This window comes from Cupressus sempervirens, chromosome 3 (genome assembly GCF_028749045.1).
Source record: "Cupressus sempervirens isolate cs-2001-9-10 chromosome 3, ASM2874904v1, whole genome shotgun sequence".
Classification (NCBI taxonomy): domain Eukaryota; kingdom Viridiplantae; phylum Streptophyta; class Pinopsida; order Cupressales; family Cupressaceae; genus Cupressus; species Cupressus sempervirens.
This window is the reverse complement of record NC_143120.1, coordinates 970,538,808-970,561,802: the sequence shown is the minus strand read 5'-3', so window position 1 is coordinate 970,561,802 and position 22,995 is coordinate 970,538,808. Positions and strand designations below refer to the sequence as shown.

Genomic DNA, 22,995 nt, shown 5'->3' with positions numbered 1-22,995 from the left:
GGAAAGGGTCTCTAGAATGAAATTGCTAAGGGGTGACCTATTTGACAAGTTGGAAGTGTAAAAAGGCACAAGCAAGAAAAATTGCAAAAGTTGCTCTATTGCAATTTTGCAATTTTTGAAAAAATGTTGTCCTTTGCTAGAAATTGGAGTTTTTTTCTTTAAAACATAAAGAGGCCGATGAAAAATATTAGGAGGGGAGGAAAAGACCTAGGAGGAAGTATAAATGACTTCCCAAACCCTAAAGTGAGGAAGAAGTTGTCATTTTGAAAAAAACAAGTGTTGTAGCATGCATTTTGAGAGCAAAAAGACTGGTTTTTTTCAGTTTTGAGGTTTTCCTTCATTGTTTTTGCATGTTGTACCTGATATAACGTTAGATGGCATGATTTAGAAAAAAAATTATTTAGGAAATTTGGCTTGAAATCTTTTTGTTTGGTAGTTGTAAAAATCTTTTGTTTTTAGGTAGTTTATTGTCCAGTTTGCAACACTTTGTAAAGAAAATGAGATAACTCACTATCCCACCATAGGAATTGTATAGAATTTTGTGGATAGTGAGTACAATCAATGTACCATATGCAGGAAAAATCAGGGCCCTTAAAAATGTTGGCAAGCATTTTTAATCTCTTGCCCTAGGCAAGCCAAAGCAAGCCCGATTAGGGAAGAGTTTCATAAATAAGCATTTTACATTGCAAGATCGTAGATTTTGTTGCAGCTTGTTGAAGGAGGTTGGAAGAGGAATGAAAGGAGGTTATTTGGGTGAAAGGATAGTTCTCCACCAATCCATTTGGCCAACAAACAAGATAGGACAGCAGGTTGTCCTTTGATTCCTTGTAGCTCTATTTTGGAGCAATTTGGGGAAATCGGTAAGGAAGAAGGTTTCAGCAACCTATTTTGACATGATAAAGGAGTACATTGCAAGGGTGTGAGACTCCTTCCATGATAATACAAGTGGTTGGTAAGATTGTTCAAGAATACCTAGTTTGATTGAAGGATTTGAATGATCTTCGTTGAGAATGGTAGCCTGGCAGGTAGCAAGAAGTGAAAACTTCTCAAGATAGTGGGGAAGGGTTTAGGATTGGGGGATATTTGCTTGAAAAAGATCCTATAAATCCACGTGGTGATCTTGGAGGACACCCTAAGTCTCAGAGGTAGACTGGAAGCATGAATCAGTGATTGATTCATCCCTTCTCTCCCTATCAGTATGGTACAAGATGGTCTAATAATTTGAGAAAACTAAATAAGTACTTGAAAATAAGTAGGAAGGAAGAAGAGAACAAGGATATTTAGGAAGAAGAGGATGAAGAAAGATAGAAAAGATAGCTTAAAGGCATCACCAAACACTGGGAGGATATCAATAGATCTAAATGATTTTATGCTTTGTTAGTGTCGACAACACTACTATGGTTTTCTAGACTTGGTTGTTATCTTTCTATTTGTATAACATGCTTAAGAATTCAAAGGACTTCATTCCTACTATTAGGTAGATAGGGTCATGTTTTGGATAGTATGTTGAACCTTTCAATAGCTTTGTACCTTTCTCTACTCTTTGTACTCAAGTTATTGGTAATTATTATCATATCACAACTATTCTTCATGGTTCATGCCCATTATGTGTTTCCCAATCTCATGAAAGAAGTTTTTGATCAATGAAGCATATATAATGGAACATATCTTGATGTTCTTGACCTTATGTGGACTTGAATCTTGGCTTTCAGATAATTTCACATCTCATGGAAATAGATCCATATTATTTGGTTCCTGGCCTATATTTGTTATACATTTTCTTAGCATTTGGAAATTTAATATTTATTATGTTGATGTGTTGGTCACATAATTATATAAATTTAGGTAGTTATCCTTAATCAAGAAAGTATTATGAAATTAGTAACAAGACTAGATCTCAGAATTTCGAGGATAAGAGCTTTGAATTTGAAGTTAGAGTTGTATGCCTAACATGTAACGGGCTCATTGTAACTAAGTTTCTAAATCTAGTAGTTTTATCATCCTTGTCTCTCAAAGAAATATCTTAGTATGACAAACTATACTAAGGAAATTTATTTATTAGATATCAAATCTAGGGTTTTAGAGATGATGAAGTTAAAAGGCTTGAAAGGTATTTGAATACTTTTATAGAGCTTCAATACAAGATAAGATTAAATAAGTTAAGTTTCAAAACATAACATAAGATTATTAGTACCCTAAAGACTAAGTATAATTTTAAAAAAGATGAGAAAACATAAGGTGGAAGAGGTGGAAGATTTCAAGATGGAATTTTTAGGTCAACTCAAAATGAGCAAATTTGTAACAATGTGCCAAGTGACCCTTCTAGGTCCTGATGGGAAAATCCCACAAACAGTCAACTCTAGAATGTTTTTAGGCTTTAATAGGTTTTTTCTAGCCTATATAGCATGTTCCCATCAACACCTTTCAGTTTCCATACCCTGCAAGCCAAAATGCATTATTGACCCAAATGTCGTCAATGCATTTTCACAAGTTTGTGACGGCAACAATACAAAATGATGGATAACTTTTGATTTTTTCAAATCACTCCTTGGATAAATGACCTTATTAGATACCCTTTATCCTTGCATAAAACATATGTAATACTTAGATGCAACTCCTTTAGAAAATATCTAAGATTGTACACACTGCCCCTATTTTCATCAATAAAGCAATAGTGCATTTACAAAGCAACATATAGAAATACTAAATGTATGGACTTCAAACTTTACATAGGCTCCTAAAATGACTTCAATTAGACAAATCCACTCTCAATTTCAGTCTATGGGTTTCCTAACCCCAAAAGCCCCAATTCACCTTCTCAAAACCCTTGTTCCTAGGGCATCACCAATCTCACTGTTAAGTTTCAGGATTTGCACCCTTTACTGAACGGGAAAACGTTCAATAACCCTTACTTAACATGGGATTCACTTCACTATATGGAATTGGACAGTGAGATGAAACCTTTGGATTCTAGGGTGGCTCCTATTGAATCTCTTAGTGATAACCTTTTGAAACTTAAAGAAAACTTGAGGGAAAAGGGGAAGAAGTTACTGAAAACCAAAACCTAAACCTTAAGTCTTAAACTAAGGAAGTGATACACCAAAGAGGGGTATGGAAATGTAACCCACATGTAACAGAGAGGATAATATAGCTTTATGAAACACAGATGAAGCACAACTTCCTGTAAAGGCTTGCACAAATGATTTATAATAAGGTTTTCCACTGAAACTACAAAAAGGAAGACAAGCTAATACCGTCCTTTGACTAATTTCACCCAAAACACATGTTATAACCTACAAACAAACTTGTTGTTCTACACAGAGGTGCTGAAATGAGACAGAAAACAGGGAATAATGAAACATTCACAAGTTAACCTATCCAATCATTTTAAAATGGACATAGAAATTGTAGAAAGGAAAAGGGCTCACTGATAACTTCACCAAGCATAATCACACTATTGCAACCTATATTATATCTCCAGAAATGAATTACAAACTCTGTAAAATGAAGTCCAGGGCTTAGAGAAAAAGCCACAAAACCTCCATCTACACAAATCAGAACCCCCACCAATGAGCCTTCAACTCATTCTTATGCACAAAAATACCCAACTGCATTTAGAAAGTCATAAATGCTGGGTCAGATTCAACCCCAAAGGCCAACTTGAATCTTTGACAAGACTTCAAAAAAATGTACAACATAGCCCAAAAGGCATGGTCTGATAATATCACCAACTGCCCCTCATAAATATAGCCCCAAAACTCCTGCCAGACTCCAAAAGTCCTCCAAAAAAAAAATTCCTGTCCCCAAGTCTTATCACGCATGACTCAACACTTAATCATAAATGTCTACAAAATATATGTCTCTTAACTCTTTTAAAAGGAAAATAAATATTTATTTACTATTAAATGATATTTATTAAATGATTTATATTTTAAAATAAAATATAAAGCATCTAATATTTATAATTTAATAACTTTTTATAATATGATTTACACTTTCTTATTTTAATAAGTATTAGTTATATTTTATAAACAAAATATTAAGTAATAAGAATCAATTACTTAATATTTCAATAAAATAGCTAATATTTATTAAAATAGCAAAAAGAATAAATTATACTATAAAAACCAATGAAGGAAATATATATTTAACCTTCTAAAAGAATTAAACAAAACAAAAACTTTTGCAAGAAGACTTGGACGATAGCTTGTGACCATTGGGAAATGAAAACAATATAAAAACTCTTCCTCCTTATCCCGGACTTCAAATGTTATACGAAATAACAAAGGGCAGGAGATATTATTTGACTATAGAAGGCTTTCATTTTATCATTTCTTACTTTGTTGTTTTGGAGCTCTGGAAGGTTGGAGGATGAGGGTTTCAGGCTTGAAGAGCCACCATGTCTGGATTCTTTGCTCAGTATTTGAATCATCATTACTTGCCTCGACTATGCACCTTTCAATGTAGTCAGGGAGGTAAGAAGCTTGACCTTGCTGAATATAGATTTATCTGATGCCGCTGTGAATGATAATGAGGTCTATAGCTATTTTTTGGATTTTAATTTATTTCCATATCACATGGTTCGCAAATGAATTTTGATTGTTGCTTTTGGTGAGAACCCGAAATGGTTGCTTTCCTAAATTCGCCATGGGTATTTGCTAATATTGGTGAGTTTCTATGCATATTATGCTTCATGTGATCTTTTGCTTGGTGTTTGGACATCTGAGATTCGAATGGCTTCTTATTCTAGCCACCATATGATGTAAATACATCTTCTTCTTCACCCTTGCGAATTTGATTGCTTGTGGACTGTGGATTTTTGGGGTTCAATGCTGATTGGAGTGCCATATTTATGCTTGCTATTGATTACATGAACTCGCCTTATCTGCTAGAACTTGTTGTATGCGAACCAGGTGGACTTATGATTTGTTGCTATGTGATCCCTTTTATAGCAAAAGTTGATTCGGGTTTTATTCCTAAACCCTTGCTGATAGAATCATCATAAAAGAATTGTATGTTCTAGCTTTTGCACTTTTCAGCTCTCTGTACTTTAAACTTTGCATTACTTGGTGTTGTTGTTGTTAACAAACAAGTGTGGGAAGATGATAAAGTTGTTGCTAACACATAAATTCTTCTCATTGTGTTAAGTTGAATCCACTTTTCAAAACCCGTACTAGTTCTCACTATGACTGTGAGAACACTTAGATTTTTCTCCCTTTCTCTGATGGCATATCAAACCCTCATACTGCTATATAGATATTTCGGTTGTATTTTGCTGGTACAAAACACATTTATCTCTGCTGGGACCTTTTCTTGAAGGAAGGAATGATTTTTTGAAACTTATAATGCTACTGAAACTAACAATAAACTTGATAAATTATGCTTGGAAACCGAAACTCCAGTTTTGAAATGGTCTTCCTCCTTTACTGGTGGCTTTTATATTCTTCCTCAGAGAATCATAACAAAGTGGCTTTCTCGCTTCTTCTTGCCGTGCTTGGGCTCCTTGCTGTTGTAGAAGATATTTGGCACATTCTTCACTTGATATCTCTTTCTCTTACTGTGAAATTTGCACATCCGACAGCATCCTTCCATTTAATGATAACTTAAAGTTCTGAAAGATTATATGAATTATGTATTCGAACCTCTTGTTTGATGACTAACTGTTTGCACCATATTACATATTGGAAGTGAAACCATGGCTGTTGTGATTAGGAAAAATTTAATATTTTCAAAGTCATTTCATTTGTTGATTACTGAGTAAGTCTGATATAGCTATTCTTTGCTAGTATAATTGCACACTCGTGATATCAACAACCTCTTATGTCTTATGGCACGACCTTGCATCACCATGGATAACCCTAGCATGTTGTTTTAGGTTGCTTCACACTCACATGCATTGGAAAATACCAGTCATTTGCTTGCTAGTTGCTATCCACAATGTGAGATATTATAGTTAACATTGCTACAGCGTTTTCAACAGTCCTAAGCCTCAAATTCATACTATCATATTGGCATAAAGTTAAGCCAGAATCACTTGGTCATAGATGCATGCATTACCAAGTTACAATACCTCTGTTATTTATCACACTTTTGTCTTTCTAACTTATAGTTGTAGTTACATAACCAAGCCGCATATCAGCACCATGTCTTGATTTATGTCTGCTTCCATATTTCTTTTGTTGAATCAAAATCCGGAACTTGGATTCCATTTGCATGTTGCACATTTTTATAATAACTTCATAATGCCAATTTGTTAGTCTGTTCATCTTTTCTATTCTATTGCATATCTTATGAGGTTCGAGCACGGGCTCGTGACACTCAAAAAATGGTTTACTTCTTTCAGCATTAAATGCCAATATCATTGCTTGTTTTCTTTCATGACGAGATGCATTGACAGGTAGATTATGTAGTCGTAGAGATATGTAGTCATTGCTTAGATCCCTCAAAATCTAACACCAGTTGCTTTTATGTTTTTTGCAGCTGCTGGGAATCATGGAGCTCGAAGCTAGGCGAGTGCAATAGGAAAAGAAACCATAACCAGTCAAAGCAAAAAACAATGACTGGTTATCTCTATTCCTATTTCTTTCATGTATATATTTATCTGTTAGTGTATTTCTTGATGAAAGAAAATTAATCAGTTATCCTCATGGCTTGTGTGAGACTTTCTCCATTCAGCACATCAATCTATTTTATGTTGTAAAAATTAAAACTGTACATATCAGTGATGATCTATACAATGAACATTTGTATCTCTTTTGTGCATGGTTTCATAAATGATTGCAAGATGATAAAATGAATAGAAAATGAATACTTTCTTTTGCAACATTTTCAGTGATGTTACTTAAGGTAAAATTCAGCATGTGTGAAATTTTGGCAACACTCACATGTGCCAAGCCTTCTTGAACTAATTTTAAATTCAGACATCTATGTTTTATCACCATAAACATGAATCAACTCACAAACACTACCCTCCTTAAGGAAAATCTCTTCCTAATTGACTGTCCCCTCCAAATAACCCTTGTTTTCACAACTTTATTTGGTTTGGTGGCCACCAATCTCAAGTTAGATCTTCATTTCATGGTTAGGAATATTTTTAGAAGTTAGATAAATGGCATTCCATGAAGAAACAGTGAGCATTTCATGGAACGACCATGATTAGATGCAAAAAATTGTCAAAATGCTTAGAAATAAGACTACTACAACCAACAGTATAAAAATTTGATGAACAAAACTTCAAGTTTGAATGCTAAACTGAGTAAAGAATCTCAAAACATGTCTGCTAAGATGTTACCAATCATTCCAACATGTGAAAACACTCACAAAGCAAAGAGATCTTCAAATTACTCTTGAAACCAAGCACTTTCCTTCTATTTTTTTGAGACAGTTCGTACAATCTATGTTTACAGTCCATACAAAACAAATATTTATAGACTTGGGAGATAGAAACTAACCCCCTTAACCAACTCCAATTGGTTTCACTTCCTATTCCTTCATAAAATTTAAACTATGGAGTTTCCCTCCAAAATGCCCTTCTAGCCATTACATTCAAGATTTAAATTTTAAAACTATTAAACTATGTTTTTAAAGACCTTTTTGAATCTTTTAACTTATCAAATGACATGCTAAGGTTATGATAACCTATAGGACCTTATCAAAGGACTCTCCTACCCTATGAAATCCATAGATCCTTTTCAATGGCTCAATTACAACTTTTCCAACATTGAAATCCATCAAGACATCATACAACATTATGACTTTTTTATGCTTTCAAATGCCATGATTGGTTGAAGGATTGCCCAATTGACTCTAGGAGATTCTCCATGACCTTTGTGATGACTTGGACCTCCAATGTGCCTCTGATAAGCATATGATGCTCCTGCATCATAGCCTAAGCTTCTCTTGAAACTTGTTTTATAGTTCTTAATTTCAAAATAGATACGACTTTTTCATTGTACCATGTAGGCACAAATCTCATAATTTTACTCATGTTCATCATCATCGCTTAATGGTGTAGGGGCACCAAGGTCATTCTATGAAGATACATTCATTGAAGACACCAAGGACTAAGGATCCAATGGACTTCTAATACAGGGAGACTCTACCCTGCAAGTGGACTCGACTTCACAAGCCCAACCCTCAAACTTAGGGTACTCAAACAACTTGGATCAACACTTAGGAACTCCCTGCCACCAACAGGCCTACAAAGGAAAATACTTCATAAATGGTTTCAACACTTGAATTTTCAGATGTAAATGGTTATTATAGACTCAAACATACAAGAAAAATCTCAAACTTGAGGTTTCTCAACACTCAACAATCAAATTTCAAAACTGTTACCAACACTTCCTACTAGGACAATTTCTAGTTTTAACGGTCAAACTCCCAAACCATAAAAAGGACCCCCTGCTATTTTTCATTTTTAAACACTCTTCAACATCCCCTAAGAGATTCCAAAAGATTAACCAACAACTCGGCTCCAACATCAAGTTATGCCCAATTTGTGTCACAGTCCTAAATGGCCAGTTTAGGTTGGGTTACAAGGAAAACATTAAAAAATGGGTTCACAGACTTTTTTCAACCCCTTGGATCTCTGATATATATCAAACTTGTCCTTCTACACCCTTCACTTGGGTCAGATTAATCAGTTTAGAAGCCTGATCCTTCTTTTTCCTTCAAATCTAGACCAGACATAAGATTATGTTCAGTCTAGGGCTTGCTGGTAAAAATAGATTCCATGCTCCTACAGCCATGAATCTCTTCCATCTCAAAGAACCCTCTCCTAACTTGTATTCCACAAAGCAACATTGAAATCCCATGGTGGGTTTGCAAGTTAGGATTCCATCTTGCTGAAACACTCAAATTTGGAGTAAATCTAACCTACCTACACTAAAACTGATATAATGTTTTTTGTATACAAGATAAAGACCTCAAACTAATTGAAATGGAATACTGACTCAACCCTCTATCCAACGATATAATACTTGTACCACCACCAATCTATACAGGCCATGCATAATTGAAAAAATAGTAAAAAAGACATAAAATCTAATATTTTTATTGACCAATGCTATCCACCATTCATATAATGACCTTTTCCATGTATGGGGATCTTAAGAACATGCATTCAAGTAGTTATAACTTCCATTTGGATGGTTGGAACACCATACAACCTCATGTTCAATTTGACAACTATTATTTGCAAAAATTGCTCTTAACAACTTTTTGCATTTTGCAATTTTTTGCACTTTTTTGCAATTTTTTGCACTTTTGTAGGTTGGTTTATGGTTTTGAGTCTATAATAATCATTTGGAATGATTAGGATTCATTTAGGTTGGTGGTTAGTTGAAATTCCAAAAAGTGCAAAATTTGCAAAGTTGCATTAGCAACTTTTGTAACAATTTAGCAACTTTTAGGACATAACCATAAAATTGTCTATATTCCTATATTCCTTTGAGATTTTACTATTGCTGAAACTTTTCTAAGTCATAGAATTGGAATCAAGTGAAAAATGTAAAAATTGCACTTTTTGTGCAAAGTTGCATTGTTGAAAGTTGTAAAAGTTGCTCAAATTTGCAACTTAGTGGAAAAAGCGTTGCTCTATTAGCTCTGAGTGGCCGAGTAAACCCTATCCCCAACCTCATCCTATCCCTTTCAGCACTTGAATGTTCTCGGGCACGCCAAACCAGAATGTCCCTAAGGGTCACTAAATGCCATAGGGTTGTGATCTTTGATAGGGCATATCTCGGAGCTCGTGTGAGGTATGGATGCAATTCTAGTTCCTACAAGATGGTGTTGTAGAGGCCTATAATAACCTCTCTCACTTTTTGGAGATCACACTCTGTTTTCATTTTACGATGCCATCTCGGGTGATGCTGAAACTTGCAGTATTGGCCAGTACAAAGTTGCCAACTACCAAATCTCTCTCACCTTTCGTTGTGGGATCGAACTTTCTACTCTGTTAGCTCTAGGTGGCTAGGTAAACCCTATCCCTAACCTTTTCCTATCCCCTTCAGTGCTCAAACGTTCTCAGGCACGCCGAACTGGAATGTCCCTAAGGGTCACTAAATGCCATAGGGTTGCGATCTTTGATGAGGCATATCTCAGAGCTCGTATGAGGTATGGATGCAATTCTAGTTCCTATGGGATCATGTTGCGGAGACCTACAATAACCTCTCTCACTTTTTGGAGATCACACTTTGTTTTCATTTTACGATGCTATCTCGGGTGATGCTAAAACTTGTAGTATTGGCCAATACAAAGTTGCCAACTACCAAATCTCTCTCACCTTTCATCGTGGGATCAAACTGTCTACTTTGTTAGCTTTGAGTGTCCGGGTAAACCCTATCCCTAACCTCATCCTATCCCCTTCAGTGCTTGAACATTCTTGGGCACGCCGAACCGAAATGTCCCTAAGGACTAAATGCCATAGGGTTGCGATCTTTGACGTGGCATATCTCATAGCTCGTGTGAGGTATCGATGTGATTCCAATTCCTACAGGATGATTTTGTGGAGACCTATGATAACCTCTCTCACTTTTTGGAGATCACACTCTATTTTCATTTTATGACACCATCTCAGGTGATGCTGAAACTTGCAGTATTGGCCAATACAAAGTTGCCAACTGCCAAATCTCTCTCACCTTTCATCGTGGGATCAAACTATCTACTCCATTAGCTCCGAGTGGCCAGGTAAACCCTATCATTCCCCTTCAATGCTCGAAAATTCTCAGGCACGCCAAACCAAAATGTCTCTAAGGGTCACTAAATGCCATAGGGCTGCGATCTTTGACGGGGCATATCTCAGAGCTCGTGTGAGGTATGGATGCAATTCTAGTTCCTACAGGACCATTTTGCAAAGACCTACAATAAACTCTCTCAATTTTTGGAGATCACACTCTATTTTCATTTTACGACGCCATCTCGGGTGATGTTGAAACTTGCAATATTGGCCAGTACAAAGTTGCCAACTGCCAAATCTCTCTCACCTTTCGTCATGGGATCAAACGGTCTACTCCATTAGTTCTAAGTGCCTGGGTAAACCCTATCCCTAACCTTGTCCTATCCCCTTCAACGCTTGAACGTTCTCGGGAATGTTGAACCAAAATGTCCCTAAGGGTCACTAAATGCCATAGGGCTGTGATCTTTGACGGGGCATATCTCAGAGCTTGCGTGAGGTATGGATGCAATTCTAGTTACTACAAGACCGTGCTGTGGAGACCTTCAATAACCTCTCTCACTTTTTGGAGATCACACTCTATTTTCATTTTACAACGCCATCTTGGGTGATGCTGAAACTTGCAATATTGGCCAATACAAAGTTACCAATTGCCAAATCTCTCTCACCTTTCGTCATGGGATCAAACTGTCTACTCCATTAGTTTTGAGTGGCTGGGTAAACCCTATCCCCAACCTTGTCTTATCCCTTCAGTGCTCGAACATTCTCAGGCATGCCGAACTGGAATGTCCCCAAGGGTCATTAAATGCCATAGGGTTGCGATCTTTGACGGGGCATATCTCAAAGCTCGTGTGAGGTATGGATGCGATTCTATTTTCTACAGGACCGTGTTGTGGAGACCTACAATAACCTCTCTCACATTTTGGAGATCACACTCTATTTTCATTTTAAGATGCCATCTCAGGTGGTGCTGAAACTTGTAGTATTGGCCAGTACAAAGTTGCCAACTGCCAAATCTCTCTCACCTTTCATCGTGGGATTGAACTGTCTACTCCATTAGCTTTGGTTGGCCAAGTAAACCCTATCCTCAACCTCGTCCTATCCCCTTCAGCGCTCAAACATTCTCGGGCACACCGAACCAGAATGTCCCTAAGGTTTAGGAATAATTTGTGTTGAAATGTAAACTTAATTTAAATAGTAACCTTATGCAAATTCAAGGTTGACATTGTCCATGAACAAATCATTGCTCAATCAACCTTTTCCTCTACAATTTGGAGTTCTCCCTTGTCTACCAAATTAGTCTACAAAAAAACTCAAAAAAGCCTAATCATTCTCAAATTGATTATGTTTGAGAAGGGTCCATTGCACTCACCTTCAAGGTGTGAATCTCTTTGTAATGATAACATTGTTCTCACAAAAGCCATAATATTGAAACCCAATGAATGCATGAAAATACCACATTTTAGGTCATGTGTCTAATGGCTTCTTGTTTACTCATTTTTTTAATATTCATTACACATCCAAATTGTCACCAAATCTGTAATTCTTTATCCTCCACTAAAAACATCAAATTGCTAGAGGCAACTCATTGTTTTGTGTTGTTTGTCATGACTAGGGATGATAAGAGTATGAGTAGATATAAAATGTTTTCTACAAAATATAAATATATTCCTATGTGACAATGGATAATCAATATTGACTAACTTTAAAGATGTTAAGAAAAAGGGGAAATTTAGTTTAAAACATTGGAAATTTAATTAAAAACATTGATAAATTGTTAACGAAGATAAAATATTGAATGGACTTATATCAAAGGTAGTGATGTAAAAATAGAAGATATGAGTCAAAGGGGGAGAAATGAACTATTGGTGAATGCTACTCAGGGAGAGAAGTGTTATAGTTAAGATATGAGTCAAGCAAACACATGAAGTAGAGAAGTGTTGCAAGGAGATGAAGCGTTTATTAGTTCTATGAGTATTTTCATAAGGGGGAATATATAATAGAAAAAAGTGGAAACATTATTGTGTTTCATCATAATTTGAAGATGATAAATATTGGTGAGTAGAGGAGGTTTGAGGCCATGCACCAATTCATGCACCAATTATCTAGTAATTACTTTGAAAACCAAACCTAGTGTGACCTTATTAGGTCTATGTACTTTACATGGGTTAGGTGCTACAGGAATGGAATTGGGAATCTAGGCTTTGGAGTCTTAAATAAATTTCAAAAGGGTGTCTGAATCTACCCATAGAATAGTTAGATTTCAACCTAAGAGGAATTTAAGTCCAGAAAATCAGAGTAGGAGACTTGCAAGGAATTCTATGATAGTCAACATTTTGTACTATATGACAATTGGAGGGTTAAACCAAGAGTTGATTCTCAATCAGTTCAACATAAGGAAGGTGCCCCAATAGAAACTTGGGGTTGGTGAAGCCATTGGTGAAGAGTTACAATTATTGGCTTGGAATAGGGCTTGTATCCCTAAAACAAAAAGGTGCAAGATCTTGATTGGAGAAGTACTCACCTTGGAGGAGTTCACAAATGACCCTATCACTTTAGATAGGCCACAAAAATGATATCCTAAAGGAGTAAGATATTAGGAAGGCCACAAGTTTAGTTTGGTAGATTAGGAAGAAGAAAGTGCTTAAATCTCACTTCTTGCTCAATATCTATGCATTAGTGAAGGGGAGATGAAGAGGATAGATGGCTACATAGATATGGAAAAAATAGAAATATAAAGAGGGGGGGAATAAGAGAGAGTGAGATACAAGATAGAGTGAGATACAAGGATAACATGTGCCAAAACTACCAAATTGCAGTGCTTGAATCCTTCATTAGAAAATCAACACCCAAATTTGAATACGAGTCTACAAAACAACATGTTCTTTCCACTTGTCATACTCTTTTATTTCCTTTTAAAGATGCTCTATGATTTTCCATAACATGCATTGTAAATTCGTTAACAAGTATAGCTCCCTCTTACAAGTATCTTATGTGTCATCTTAGATTCATCCCCCTCTCATGTGAGATATCTCTCTTTCTTATACATCACAACTATTTATTAAACTTTTATTTTTACCTTAATCTAGTTACTATGGAATAATAACAACACATTCCAATCAACTTGTGATTATGTTACAATCATTAATGTATGAAAACACATAAAACTATCAGTGATTATGTTACATTTATGATTTTTAAAATGACTTTTTTTTGCAAATAATCCATCTTTTCTCTACTATCTTTGACATTTTTAAAGTGATGATAAAGAATGGTGGTTATATATTGAAGCTCAACAAGCTATTTGTGTTTTTTCTTCTTGTCTATATTCTTTTTGTAACAATGATTTTTTCTTCTACACAAACTTTGTGACCACTTGTGATGAAATTTTTATCTTATTTTTAACATAAATGTTTAGAGAACTTTTGATCTAATTTTGTTGGATAGAGTAATTTCAAACTACCGATTTCTTTCATGGAGTTCCTAATAAATCTCAAGGTTCTCATTTAGGTGACCAATTTTCAGGAGGTACACGAATATTGCCTAATAAATTTTATTGCCAGGAGGTCCTAATCGATCTTGATTGATAAAGTTTATTGCCAATCAATATTGTATCAAAAATTCAAACTAATTAGGTATTGAATTAAACTTGATAAACAAATGATAGAGAAGGAAAACTTTAAACATGAACAAGATTATAAATCATATGACGATGACATATTGCAAATGATTAACTTATGCTTAAACAGTGATAAAGTTTATTGTTAATTAATATATTCTATCAAAGTTTTGAATAGATTAGGTATTGAATTTAATGTCATACATAAACATATCTAATTTAATGTCATACATGCACATATCTAATTTAATGTCATACACTACCATATCTAATTTAATGTCATACATGAAAAAACATATAATATAAAATGATAACCAATAATGTCATAAGTCGAATAATGTCATACATCAAATATAGAATGTCATATACATCAAATGTGTATCGAATATATGTGTGTGTGTGTGTGTGTGTGTGTCTAGATCAACTATATCTTTTCCTTCCCACGAGGGGAAGGAAACAAGTCTCTTGACGTCCTCTATCGTAGTGTGGAGGGAGACGATGGAGATGACGGGGTCCTCCTGACATGCTCACTTGACCTCTTGTTAAGGCTCTTCTCCAACTCCAACTGATACAAAGAAAGTAGATATGAATCAATATTTATTATACATTGAAATCAAATATATGTACACATAAAATCAATTATTTTCTTACCGCCATCAAATAGTCACTTTGTAAGTCCACCTCGAATGCTTGCGGACGACCAGACGTGACGAGACCCTACAACAATTCAATAAATATAATCACTTATAAATAAAATTAGAAATTTTGAGAGTAACTACTATAAACAACAACTAAAATGAAAAAAATTCTTTCATACCTTTGTCAATGGTTGTGAGCTAGCCATAGCTGCAGCCACTCCACTATCAATAGACTATCGCAGATGAGGAGGTGTGTCTGACATCATGAGCTGCATGTCATACAATACACATTACATCTAACATGAAACATGAAATAAATATAATCAAATGAATTAAATTAACATGAAACAACTGTACCTATGTGAAACTCGTATGATGTTTATGCTCCGAGTCCATAGTAAAGGTTAAGGGTCCTGTGGAGAACTGATGCACATGCATAATTTTTTTTGTCAATCCTTAATATGATTACGTAATAAATATATGTATTAATTAAAATGATTAAATCGATACATACCTTTGGACTCATGGAAGGGACAAAAAATGGGCCTGGAGGATCGCTGCTAGGCCCAGCAACACTCTGACCCTGAATTTTGAACAATGTCAATAGATGCTAATTAATTAATCATTCACTATACATATGAAATGTGATCAAATTAGTAAATTATAATTGTAATTTACCTATATTTCAATGTCAAATGTGCATAGGGATCCGCATGAAGTGCACATGTGACCACGACGCACAGAAGGCTCCCCCTCAACTAATGGGCTCGTGGAATGGATGAGGGTCTGCGTCAAAGCATTAATGGTCCCTAGAGCACTGGCCTCTACATGTTCCTTCACAACTAAAGGAATAGTCACATGCTCACTTTGAGGCTTGACCACATGTGCCCTAACTACATTAGAGTCACGATGTGCTCCCGACCTCTCAAATGATGACCCCCCACCTCTACCCTGGGAATCTAATATATCAAAACAATTAGGGATCCACCCAAGGACAAACTCACAATATAATTTCTTCAAAAAATACATGGGGACCTTGTGATTGTTGCAAGGAGGAGCATCAAAAACCATCCACCATCTCTCCCAATAATTATTTCTAATAGCATTGTGTATGCACCAATGGATGGGGAATCATTTAGTACCCTCTCTAACAACATTTTGCTCACCGGGTTTTATAAATAATACACATATACTACCTTTTGGTATTTCTTTTTTTTTAACATCTTCATATGACAATTTATTTGCATAAAATCTTTTTTGTTCATCCCTCTTAACTGGCCAAATATCTAACTGACCACTAACTGAGGCTATCTAGGTGTTAATGGATTCAAGGGATGATGCCAATTGAGCCCTCATTAGATTGGTTTGTCCGAATTCTTTCAACCGAGCAATGAGTCTTCCTAATTCAATTTTGCCTCTCTCTATTTCATTTATTATATTTTCTTGTGTGCCTGGCGGAGGTGTTGCAATTGGTTCGGGTTGTGAAATTTGTTGTTCTTCTTGAGGAGGGTTTTGGTTTTAAGGTTCTTGAGGGTTTTGAGGTTCTTGTGGATTTGCCGGTTAATTATGGACATTTCCTGATAAAAAATCAATTGAAATCCAAATAAATAAACAAATCTAAATGAAATTTGTAAAAACCCTACAAAACAATATTAAAAATCTACAAAATAATATGAAAAACATATCAAACAATGCAAAGTTAAGTTTATATCACTTAAGGCGTCGTCGTGGGTGCGCTTGTGGTCTTGGGTTTCGTTGGCGAGGAGGCATTTTTGCAAAGAATGGTGAAAATGTTAGATTTTTAACTCGCATACACGCTGCTCTCTGTAGGAATAGCAAAAAATGCTGATGAAAATGATGGGTTGCGGGTGTGTAGCCCATCATATATACTTTTTGGGTTTTTCTATAGCACATGCGCGCTATTGAAAATAGGAAAAAAAAAAACTTGTCACCTTTTTGGCACCACAACTTGGTGCATATGCCCCTACACATTATCACACTTGGGCCAAAGAGAGTGTTTCCCTATATTTCATTCCTTTCCATAACTCACAGTATTGGCATCCTTTCCTTTAGGCCATGCTAATCTAATTTGGATTCAAAAGAGGAATCATATTTGGAGATTCTCCCTCTCCCTACACATGCATTTTGAATACTTTAGCACATGAAGCAGAGGCCTACATCATATTAAAGAATTTCCATTTCATCACTAAACATCTATAATGTATACTATCCTAGATTTTCTTCTTCTAAAATAATCCTCTAATTACAATGAACTTCATGTGTAATTCTTTCAAAATTTAATGTATATAGATACAATTGTAAGAATTTATTCGTATGTCACAAGCTATTACAAAAATTGTTTCCAAAAGGCACTTGGTTTAGCAGTAAAGTGATAATTACAAGTTTTCTATAATACAATATTTTGATGGTTTCTATAGTGTACACTTCCTAGTTTTTCTTCTTTCTTAATTGCTCCTCTAATTACAATGAACTTCATGTGCAATTCTTTCAAAATTTGAAGTAAATAGAGGGAGAAAAACATGGAAAAAGAAGGAAAAATTCACCTCATGAATGTGTATCAGTTACATTAAATGATTATGGACTTAAACATACCTTCTAAGTTTCATTTATAGAGACTAATGAATATTTTAAGTGAGTTTTGCAATGAAATTTCTCCAGTAATCTATTGTCTTTGAGTGTAGATAGTCTAATTCTATTTTATTTTTTATTCATTTTTCTTCATCCCCACAATTTCAAAGTGATTAGGGTTGATAGTACTCTAAATTGTAATGTCCCCATTTTAGCAGTTGACCAAGTGTGTGTGTGTTAGCCTTGTTCTACATGGTCCCGAGGGCTAACGAAGGGTTTAATGGGATCTTGGAGTGTTTTGGCCTAGTCATTTCTAGTTTGGGCCAAAACGAAGTTGATTTACTCAGTTTCAGGCATACTTACTATCTTTAGTAAGTTGGCAGGGCACAGTGCAGGTCAATTTTGGTGATTGGATTCGATACTCCGCGGTGAGAGCTTTCCGATGAGCTATCACTCGCATTATTTGGAGTCTGATTGCTAATACATTTTAATGCTTGAAGTTTTATTAAAGTAACATCTAATTTAATTGTAAAATATTAAAGTGTTACTTTAATATTTATTTTATGGTGATGTGTACCCAAGGGAGACATAAGGGGTATTTTAATATATGTTTTATATTACACATCTTTTATCCCACATTGCCCATATGAGTTGAGCGGACCCATGGGAATAGAATAAAAGGAAGCATTTGTGGCTTCATTAGACAGGTTGAATATGAGAAGAAATTGGTGTGTGAGTTGCAGCTTTGTTCTTGGCATTTGAGGACATCTATCCTCTCTTGTAACATTCTAGACGTCATTCCCTTGGGGTTTGGCCTTTGGAATTCTTTCTTATTGGCTTCATTATTAGGCAGTTTAGTTGCATTTTCGGCTACAGGCGGATTTGATAATTTGCTCATATCTTCTTCACTACTTGTCTGACGCTTATGCCGCTTGGAGGGAATGGTATTATGAAGGTAGTGGACTGATTGGAGGACAAAGTATTGTAGCAGCAAGTTCGTAAGCATGGGCTGGAGTATTATGACAATATTTATGAAGTAATTAGTGAGTTGATAAATCTGCCATGTATTTGGTTTTATGAATTTTGAAAATAACATTTTATTAACAGTAGTTCATTTCCACTTTGCATATTATTGTAGTTTCTTTCTTGTTTATGTTGTATGATACCAATTCCATGCACGAAACACAACAAACAAATAAACGTTTGATTTTCGGAGTTATAAGGGGTTTTAAGAAGTTGAATGCAAACTGTTTGACATAATTCCTTTCAGCAATTTGGTTTAGTTTTTGGGACATCCAAGGGTGCCCATTACATAAATCTACTTTATTTTGGCATTGGTTTCAATTTATTTCATTTAGTTTTGACTAAAATATCATAATTTTGGTGTTGAAGGGTTAAAAACCTTGTCTAGGGTAATGTGTAACCTTGTAAAATGTAAAAATTTCATTTGTCTCAAGGAAAAATTATCAAATCTTGTATATTAGTCTATTTTTATATGTTTTTAATTATCCCACAAGTGCAAGGCATGATGAGTTTATTTGCAATGGTTTTTGAGATGAAAGAGGACTGATATTTCATATGTATCAGTCAAAATAATGAAGATTTTTAGTTTGCATATATGTTTGGTGGATAAATATTGAAGGTTTGGGGCATGAATGTAATTGTTACTCAATTTTCACACTTGTCAAAATTTAGTTCTATACAATGTTCATGAGAAGATAAGTTGAATATTTAATTTCATTCAACACATGATGATAAAGGGCCACACCACCCTTACCCACTCATAACCAAGAAAGCAACAATATGGAGACCAAGAGAAATAAAAAAAATGCTCCACAAGCAATTTTATTATACTTGAAAATCCTTACAACACCCACAAGATGATATCATAGATATGACTTCTTCAAAAAGAAGTTTACAAATTCTTCAACATAAGAGAAATCCCAAATAAGAGTCTTCACACCAAGCTTCACCAAGAATTTCTACTTGAAGAGTTACACCTTTAGAGCTTTCACACCTTGAAGTCTTCACGCCTTCTAGCTTCTACTTCTCAAACTTGATTAGAAATGCTCATATCCCTTGCTTAAATAGGCACTTACCACCCAATGCATGACTTATCCACAACCTTCTAGAATCCACCTACACAATATCCACAACCTTCTACAACTTCCATAACCTTCTACAATATCCACAACTTTCTACAATATTCATAACTTTCTAGAATTCTACCCACACACCTCGATAAATGGAATGACAACCATTTATTTTTTTATATTATACCACCTATGCACCTCGAAAATAGAAATCACCTTTTCCTTTCTTTTCTCCTTTTTCCCCTTTTTATTTTTTTAAAATTATTTCTCCTCTAATTTTCATCACTTTCTCTCTCCTCCAGATTTTTTTTTTTTTTTATAATTTTAAATTTTAAATTTTACATTCAACATGTCTCCCCTTTATTTTGGATGCAAGATGCTCCTGCATCACATGACTAAGTGATAGATCAATATTTCATTCTTAATAAGAAAAGGCATAATATGATTGTCCTTTGTATTATACATCATAACGTACAATCGATATTTACAAACTAAATGATAATGAAATGCTAAAAGAAAAATATCTCTCACACATTTGATCGTAAGAGTAGTGCCAATCTATTGATATATATTCATACTCTATAAAAATGCATAACACGAAAAAAGAGAATAGAGTAGAGGAAAGGTCATGAGCATTGTTGTCACAAATGTTTGCACCCTTGTCCAAAGTTTTTACCTAAGGACAACCTTGTGAAACATGGAAACAACCTCCAAGTTGTGGGACTTGAATTGTGAGGTTGAGTCTCTGGAGAAGGTCAACTTCCTTTACTATCAAGATGCACCTAACTACACTTGGGGAGGAAAAAGGAGAAGGAATGCAAGAAAGAAAATCTACCTATTCTAACCTAAGGGTGATGCACCAAAATAGAGTGTTCAAACCAATCTCTGCCCATATATGCACAATTGAACCATCATGACACTAAAAGATATACACATCCAGAGTTAATTTAATCTAACAATCACATGCAGATCATAAAACTCAAATAAATGACAAAAGGAAGAAGAGAATTCACTTATATATCATTCACAGGCCAAGAGGAGATATAGTCATGCAAGATTGCAAATATCCACAAAACACTAATGAGAGGCAAATAGGTCTTGCACAATACATCAATGGATGAAGGAGATAAGGTAGAATGCCATACAATTCAGAAGCAAAAGGGATTTACAGTGAACTTGCAGAGCAATGCCAAAGAAATAGAGAGGGTCTGACTTTAACAAAATTTACAAAAATTGCCTTTATAACTCAAGCATAATTGAGATATTTTTTATCCTAAACAAAACTCAACCACTACCATTTGTAGAGAACAATCATACAAATCTGGAGAAAATTTGATCTTGGCATGGATTTAGATGTAATGAAATCTAATATTTTTCCAAAGCAGAGCCTTGAGAAGACAAAAATAGTGTCATTTAATCGTTCTGACCAAGTAGATGGATAAAATTAGAGGTGCTAGAGTGTTTCCTTTGTTTACTAGACATGGTATTCATTCAAGAGTGGTTGGAATCAATCATGAAGATCAGATCGTGCAAGAAACCCTATCTTTCTCATTTCTAGCTTTACAAATCAGTGAGGTCAACAGGTCGACTGAGTCCTGCAACCAAGATGAGCTACATGGGCTAATAGTCTTTTATCTTTCCAACACCTTGCAAAGTCCTCGTGGTTCGACCATCTTGTCCATCATAACTGTGCCATCCTCTAAACTTGACTGCAACAGCTTATGAAACTACCAACCTAACCACTGTTGCAAATTGCTATTATTTGTTTCCTTAACTGGGCCCGTTGAGACATGTGGCCATTTGTCGCTTTCCCACAATGTTTAAAGTCCTTGCAATTTCATAATGCGAAAAAGTGTTGATCATCAATCTACGAAAGATTGACAATCATAAAAATTCTTTGTTATTAGTGCACCTTCCCTATTAATATTTTCGGGCCCATAAACAACTTAGCATCCAACACAACAACATGTCACCCCCTCTAGAAAATCTGCATGAAGCAACTAGGATGAAATCCACCTCAGTACGACCTAATATCCCCTTTGGCACTAACTTTTAACCCTAGTGGTCCACATGGAAGGATGGACCCACCAGTCCACATGTCATACTGTCATTTCCCAACATTGTCAAATTTTTTTACAAAACAGAGAATGCAGAAAAGCGACTACCAATAGAAATCCAGCCATATGTTGATTCACTTGACATCCTGCCTAACAACTTTACTTTGTCTATGGCCCATAAGAAATAGGACCCACACGCCACATGGAAGCGAGGCGCTTGCCCACATTGTATACAAATAGAGCAATTTCATAATGCTGAAAAGCGCCCATCGTGGCTCTATGCAAGATCTGACGGTCTAAAAAGTTGCGGGGCTGGGAAATAAACTTAGGAAAATATGGAAATATGATAAGGTTTTATTTCATTTATTTCACATTTCTTTTTGGCATTATTTAATATTATGGGTGGAAGGTGAATGCTGGATGGGCTGAGACATTTAAATAAAAATATTTGGCGCAGGGGGGGGCATTTTTGGCTAATAGGCACCAATCATTGCCTGTAATGACTGGTAACATTGCATCCATTTGTTTTTGCCCATCCACTACCTCACACCACATCTTCTCCAAGCTTTCGAACCCTACATTCAAAAAAGAAGATATGTTAGATCCAATGGATATAAGCAATGCTAGTATCTCACTTCACCTCAAATTTCATACCTCTGTCAGGCTACACATTTTCCACAAAACGAGAATATCTATCAGCAGAGAAGGAAATGTAATCATAACAAATGCCTTATTACTAACATGTTTGTTTCCTTTGCAACATGATCATAACAGATTGAATTATTTGTGTGTGGTTGATTTTATCAGAAAAAGTGAACATTAAAGGGACAAGTCAAATAGGTTTGAAACCTTTTGTTTCAAATAAAGTAATAGAGATGACAACACCAAGTGCAACAAATAAATGCAATACAAGTGTGTTGAAAAAGAATATACACAACCGGTATGAAAATAAAGCATCATTTTTAGAGGTGACAATCATATGCTATAGACGTTGTAGGTATATCAAACACATATTTTACGAGATAAAAGAATAAAAGGAGAAAGGTTTTTTGCTTTTCATGTGAAAACAAACCAAAGAAGTTGTTTTTAGTTGAAGCCATCAGATCTAAAAAAATATGAATTCCATATAGATGCTTTATGCCCAGCAAAAGAAAGCCTCAAAATATCAAGTTGGAAGTGTACTAGGTTTACAAAATGGTGGACCACATTATGGCTTTGTGAGAGTAGGCATTTCTAAGATCAAGTTAGAAGGTTTTCAAAGATGGATCAATAGACTTATTCATAAATGCGTAGACATATTGGATTGGGTTGAAAGGTGGACAAT

At 35.2% G+C, this 22,995-nt stretch overlaps 1 pseudogene; it reads right to left on the bottom strand.

The window, feature by feature from the left end:
• Positions 1 to 21,941, bottom strand: part of LOC149569978 (UDP-galactose/UDP-glucose transporter 4-like) — a 61,188-nt pseudogene extending 39,247 nt beyond the window's left edge.
• Between the last annotated feature and the right edge of the window lie 1,054 nt (positions 21,942 to 22,995).